Here is a 6,005-nt window from a genome sequence, read left to right as displayed (position 1 = left end):
GTTTTAGAAACACATTTAGTGCAAGAAATATTAAAACAGATGTTTTAGCCAGATGATTCCTGAGAAAGTCAGTGGCTGCAAGCAATCCAGCTTCTGTCTGTTAATCACACACACACACACACACACACACACACACACACACACACACACACACACACACACACACACACACACACACACACACACACACACACACACACAAAATAAATGAAATTGTCAGAGAGTCAACAACACACCAGCGTTTTCATGTGTAAGAACCTGCTGGACCAAGGTAAACCTGAGGCAGGTGGAGAATGTTCTCAGGTGACCTTCCAAGTGCAGTAGAGGTTCCAGAGATGTGTTTTCATGCAGGCAGGAGACGGACACAAACAGGAAGTTCTATAATACATCAGCTTATGATTTAGAATAATTGGTGGATGACAACTGGCTTCATTTGAAAGAGTGCTCTGCAGTCAGCGGACACTAGTCATACCTGTGAAGGTGGACTCTGCAGCCGTTTATCGCTGTCCTGATAAAACCTCTCTGCTCATTAAGTTTTAATCATTTGTTGCATGTTTAATGGGAGGTTTTACAAACAGCAGTGTTTCTTCTTCTCACCACTCAGCTCATCACAACCAGGATAGGAGATGCTGAAACTAAACCTGTTTACAGAACCAGTAGTAGGAGTGGTTAAACCACAAACATCCTCACTTAGCTGCTGTCTGGATCAGATCCTGCTCTTCAGCCAGACCCGAGTCTGCTCAAGCACACAGGAAAACTGGATCCACCTGCTGCATTTGCATCTAGGATCAGGAATCCTAATAATAACATTAATAATAACCATCAAACTTATACAGCGCTTTTTAGGACACTCAAACATGCTTTCACACACTCTCTCATTCACACACTGCCAGTGATGATGAGCTACCATGTAACCACAGCCGTCCTGGGGTGATCTAACAAAAGCGAGGCTGCCGTTTTGGTGCCGTCGGCCCCTCTGACCACCATCAATACAGTAAAGTTGGGTGAAGTGTCTTGCCCAAGGACACAGCAGCAGAATACCCCTGGCGGGAGCTGGAATTGCTCCCATGACCCTCCGATCATGAGGCAACCTGCTCTACCTCCTGAGCTACTGCTGCGCGATCCTAGTGCAGAGGTTCTCAATCCTGGTCCTGGAGGGCCGGTATCCAGCTGTCACGTTATGGAGGATGGTTCAGACCCAAAATGCAGATACCCAGGATGACACGAGGCAGGAGTAGATAAAGAAAAATCCTTTTATTTTAGGATGAACCCAAAACAAACATAAAAACCAAAGGGGCAGGAAGCCAAAGTCCAAAAAATGCAGGGGATGATCAGGAGATCCAAAAACGCTAAAAGAACGAGCAGGACTGACAGAATTAGTCACACTGACAGCAACAATGAACCAACAAACACAGAGTGACAAGACAGGGCTTAAATAGACTGGGGAGATGAGAGGGAGATGAATTGCAGGTGTGTGGGGAGAGGGACCAGGTGAACACAATTACTAACTCAGGGAGGAGGAAGAAAACACTGGTGGGAAAAACACACTAAATAATGAAAGGCTGTAACAAAGGAAAATGACTAAGAGAAAAAACAAAAGACCAGAAGGCATGAACCATAACTAATATTCTAAGGGGAAACTGACACTAAAGGAAAACACGACAGAAAGAAACTACAGGGGTGTGGCTAAGAGGGGGCCAAGAGAGCACAGGACCTGGGAGAGGGAAGTCTGAGGGGGGAACCTAGAGGGCAAACGGGGAACACCAGGAGAAACATGAGGAGACGCAGACAAGACACATGAGGGCGCTAGAAAACACAAAAGGAGAACCTGGAGTGGGAACTGGAGGGGCTGGGGAACAAAGGGACACAGAACACGACACCAGCATGTTTTAGTTGTTACCCTGTTTCAACACACTTGATTTTATTCAGCAGATGATTAACAGGCTGATGAGCTGCTAAACAGGTGATTCAGCCACTAGCCAATCAGTGATCCTCAATCCGCGAGGCTGCATTTTGGGCCTGGCATGGTGCGCTTGGAACCTCATCAAACCAGGTACTGAAAAAGGGGCGACAACCTGGTACCAGTTACTAGGGGAAACACCTTGGATCCATGTCTAAATTCACCACTACGATGTTACAATAAGCCGCCAAATTTCTACAGAAATGAAATCAGGTCTTACCAAGCTTCTGTTAAGACCACCTGATCCGGATTTGCTGTTTCATCCTTTGGTAGCAGCAGGAAGTTTATGGAGAGAGGAAGGAAGTGACAGAGTGGGTGTATTAAAGACCATGCATCACTGATTATTAGGCGTCACTATTATTTATTTATTTTTGTACTGGGAGTGAATATCATTGTTCTTAAAGTAACTTTTCACTGTAAGCTAAATCTTTAACATTAATCTCAGTGATAGTTGAGTTAGAAACTAGACCAGTTTCATCTTGACACCACTCTGCTGCCCTCTACTGACCAAAAACAACACTAGATAGTCTTGTGGAGCAGGTAGGTGTTCTAGGGGGCGCTCTTAGCATTCTCAGTTTGTTGAACATCAATAAAAAGCACAACAACAAGAAAAAGAAGACGTTTGGCATAACAACGAAGAAGGCAATGTCTTTGGTGGCAAAACTAAGAGCTAAAACCAGAGTAAACATTGGTGCGGCCTATGCTAGCTTGAGGAAGCTAAAGGAGGCTACAACATCACGGACTGATGGTGACCTGACTTTGTTGCTTCTGGACTTGTAAGTGATGCTATTTTTGTGTATGGATCTTTTTACTTCATGGTTTATTTCAGTATTAGTTAGCTCATGTTAGTGTTAGCTTGTTGTTAGCCCTAGCTACAGCAGGCTGCTGCAGGGTTGTTTAAGGCAGGTGTAATTCCACTTTCAACCAGTAGGGCAGAGGAGCAGGAAACAGCTCTGTGTTACTTTAAAACTAGAAACTCATTCAAGTCAACTCCACACTAGAGCTGCACCGTGTGTATCAGCAGTTCATGATCCACACGTTCAGGTATTATTCATAATTAAACATTAATAAGTAAATAAAATACACATCAACCCAAAAATCCATACTTCAGTCGGAGCTCCATGTGCTCCCGAGCCGGCTCAGCCAGGTCGGCACGTTGGCAGTTAACTACTCAAGTGAAAGGCCAGAAGGTTTGAGAGACACTCACCAGGCCATTAATCTTCCATTTGTTCTGGTGTTGGACCAAGCTGATCAATATGAACTTCCCTCTTCTGCTTCCACAACACTTCTTCTGTGATTCCCCCGGAGACGGATCAGCAGAACAGAGCTACAGTAAAGACTTACTGTTGGACAGGAGGACTGTCAGTCTGACAGCACTGTGCACAAACTGCTCTGACATCCAGCAGCACCGAGGCCCAGCTGCAGGCCTGCAGAGCATCAGCAGAATCCACTTCTGGCACGTGGATTTATCCAACCACAGCTCCGACAAGAGCGGAGAAGGTCCCACTGGGTTTTCTCAGAGAAGTACTTGTGCACTGCTGATCAGCACTCCATTCATTGGTATTCATCCCAGTCCAACTTAATCAACATGAGGTCCCTCTTTATCCTCCTCTTTTCTCACCCTAATTTGTTTTCTGTCCTCCTCCCAGATCCAGGAAGTCAATGGGAATCTGTCGTTCTTTACTTTCTCTCTGCGTCACGCTCCCTCACCTTCTTTCTCTCTGTTCACATCTTAATTCCTGCATGGCTCCTTTGTTTCCTGCTGCTTTTTCCCGGATAATAGAAAACAAATTAGATTAGAGGGCCTGAGTGGGCGGGGCTTGACGAGTGCACACAGCTGTGTGTGTTTACCGCTGAGTGTTGGTTAGAGTCTAAAGTCAGTAAATATTTGTATTTGTCACTTGTTTCAGATCTGGAACCAGATCCTCAAACAGATAAAACCAAAATACATAGTTTAAGGTCAAAGGTCACACAGACATCCTCAGGCTGGAGCAGCTTTTGTTAGACAGAGTTTTATGTTTCTGCTGACTTGAAACAGTTGAGTGACTGAAAGGCAAAACGTGTGTGTGTGTGTGTGTGCGTGTGTGTGTGTGCGTGTGCATGTGTGTGTGTGTGTGTGTGTGTGTGGGGGGGGGGGGGGGGGGTTTGAATAGGGCTTTGGAACCGAAGTCATCGTGGAGTCCATTGTGGGTTTGCTGCTCCATCTTTATTAGCTGCAAACCAAATCAAGAGAAGAATGTCACTAATCATGCTTAAGATCAGCTCCAAAGAGAAAGGAACACATCGAGACAAATTACGTCCGGATGCCAAAATAAGATACTTCCAGAAGATCGAGTGTCTGGGAAATGTGGACCCGTATGAAGTACGGCAAAGGAGAAGAGACCCAGGAGATCCACCCCCTTGGTCCTTCCCGGAGATATTTTCTTATCTTGTCTGTGGAATGGGTGCCTACACCCTAACCAGCTTAGGAATTACGTCTCTGGAGGCGCAGATCCCGTTCACCAATGGTTGGCTGCATGATTTGGATTCTTTAAGCCTCAACATTGTGATTACGTGATCATTCATGCAAAAGTAAGTCACTTTACTATTACTGCTGAGTAACAATCCAGACTGATAACTTTGAGACTCCCACTCACTCTGAAGAGAACTGCCATTTGCTTACTCCGTTGCTGATTTGTGTTCATGATAATAAAAAACATGAATTTGATTTTAGTTTCATACACTTATGGATGAACTGCAGAAATTCCTAACCCTATTAAATGGTCACAACTCACTCAAAACTGAAATTTAAACAGAACTTGATGCTTCTTCTCTATTGAAAGCGATAACATCCTAACATGATGTCAGTCGGATATTCCCCCCAGCATAAAAGCCAATTTTCTAAACAAATCCATTGTTATGCTAACAAATAATAGATTTTAAACCATAGCATACATTAGCGTTGCCCTGGCCTGATTCAAGTGAATGGGATTACATTAATGTGGTTTTTCTGTTGCAGGCAGATAGGATTTTCAAACTGGGGGGGACAAAGTTCCAATGTACCCTCCCCCAAACACACACACACCCACCCACAGGCACGTACACATACACAAACTATTGCAAGCGCCTTAACCAGAGCTGAGTCAGTTTGTGTAATTTCATCCAATGGTTTACGTAAAAACTAACACTTTTTTATGCATGTTTGAAGCCATTATGCAGAGGAACGCTGGCAACAAAGCTCTGATCAACACTATAAATGATAAATGATCCGCACTTGTATAGCGCCTCTCAGACTAAGGACTCCAAAGCACTTTACACTACAGTGTATCATTCATCCATTCACACACATTCGCACACTGATGGTGATGAGCTACGATGTAGCCACAGCTGCCCTGGGGCGCACTGACAGACGCGCCCCACTATTTAATTCAGTCATTTGTTATTCTTCCAATCAATTACTAATCAAAACCTCATGCTTTATGCAAAACATTAAATGATTTTCAGCACACCGATCTTTACAGAAAACATAAAAGCTCTAAAAAAACTGCACATTAAATATATTAAAAAACGAAATTCACTTATCACTTAGAGCAGTAGTTCCCAAACTTTTCAGCCTGACCGACAGATGTTCCTTCGTATTTTTTCATTATTTAGAAATTTTCATTATATTTGGAAACTTTTTATTTTTATATAAATATATAAATATATATAAATATATAAATCTCTTTTAAAATTTTATATTTGACTTTTTTTATGATTATGTGACACACTTGTCTCCCATACTGAACACATCTGCATCTGCCCCTTTTTACGGCTTTTTTTTTTACATTGTCGCTACGTCTGTCACGTTAGCGGTGTTTTTACCATCATTTCTACATCCATCACGTCCCAGAGAAGGTTAAACCAACATCAAGCCCAACGTTTGGAGCTTGTAAACTCCACACACCTCTCGTGCAGCACCAGCTGTCTGATGCTGCAGCAGCGTCAATCTTCCCAGCTGGATGAGTGAATTTCTTCATCAGAGTCATCATTCTGCTTCATAATCAGAGTCAGTCATTACCAGACA

General features: G+C 43.5%; 1 long non-coding RNA gene across 1 annotated transcript; it reads right to left on the bottom strand.

Moving 5' to 3' along the window:
- Positions 1–227: 227 nt before the first annotated feature.
- LOC129159259 (uncharacterized) lies at positions 228–3,708 on the bottom strand. The gene is made up of 3 exons (XR_008560912.2): positions 3,168–3,708; positions 2,181–2,224; positions 228–2,056 (listed from the first exon to the last, which is right to left on the bottom strand). It is a non-coding gene; the product is annotated as an uncharacterized lncRNA (long non-coding RNA).
- Between the last annotated feature and the right edge of the window lie 2,297 nt (positions 3,709–6,005).

The sequence above is a fragment of the Nothobranchius furzeri genome, chromosome 3, assembly GCF_043380555.1.
Source record: "Nothobranchius furzeri strain GRZ-AD chromosome 3, NfurGRZ-RIMD1, whole genome shotgun sequence".
NCBI classification, from domain to species: domain Eukaryota; kingdom Metazoa; phylum Chordata; class Actinopteri; order Cyprinodontiformes; family Nothobranchiidae; genus Nothobranchius; species Nothobranchius furzeri.
The sequence above is the reverse complement of the archived record's forward strand: the minus strand, read 5'-3'. Positions and strand labels throughout refer to the sequence as shown.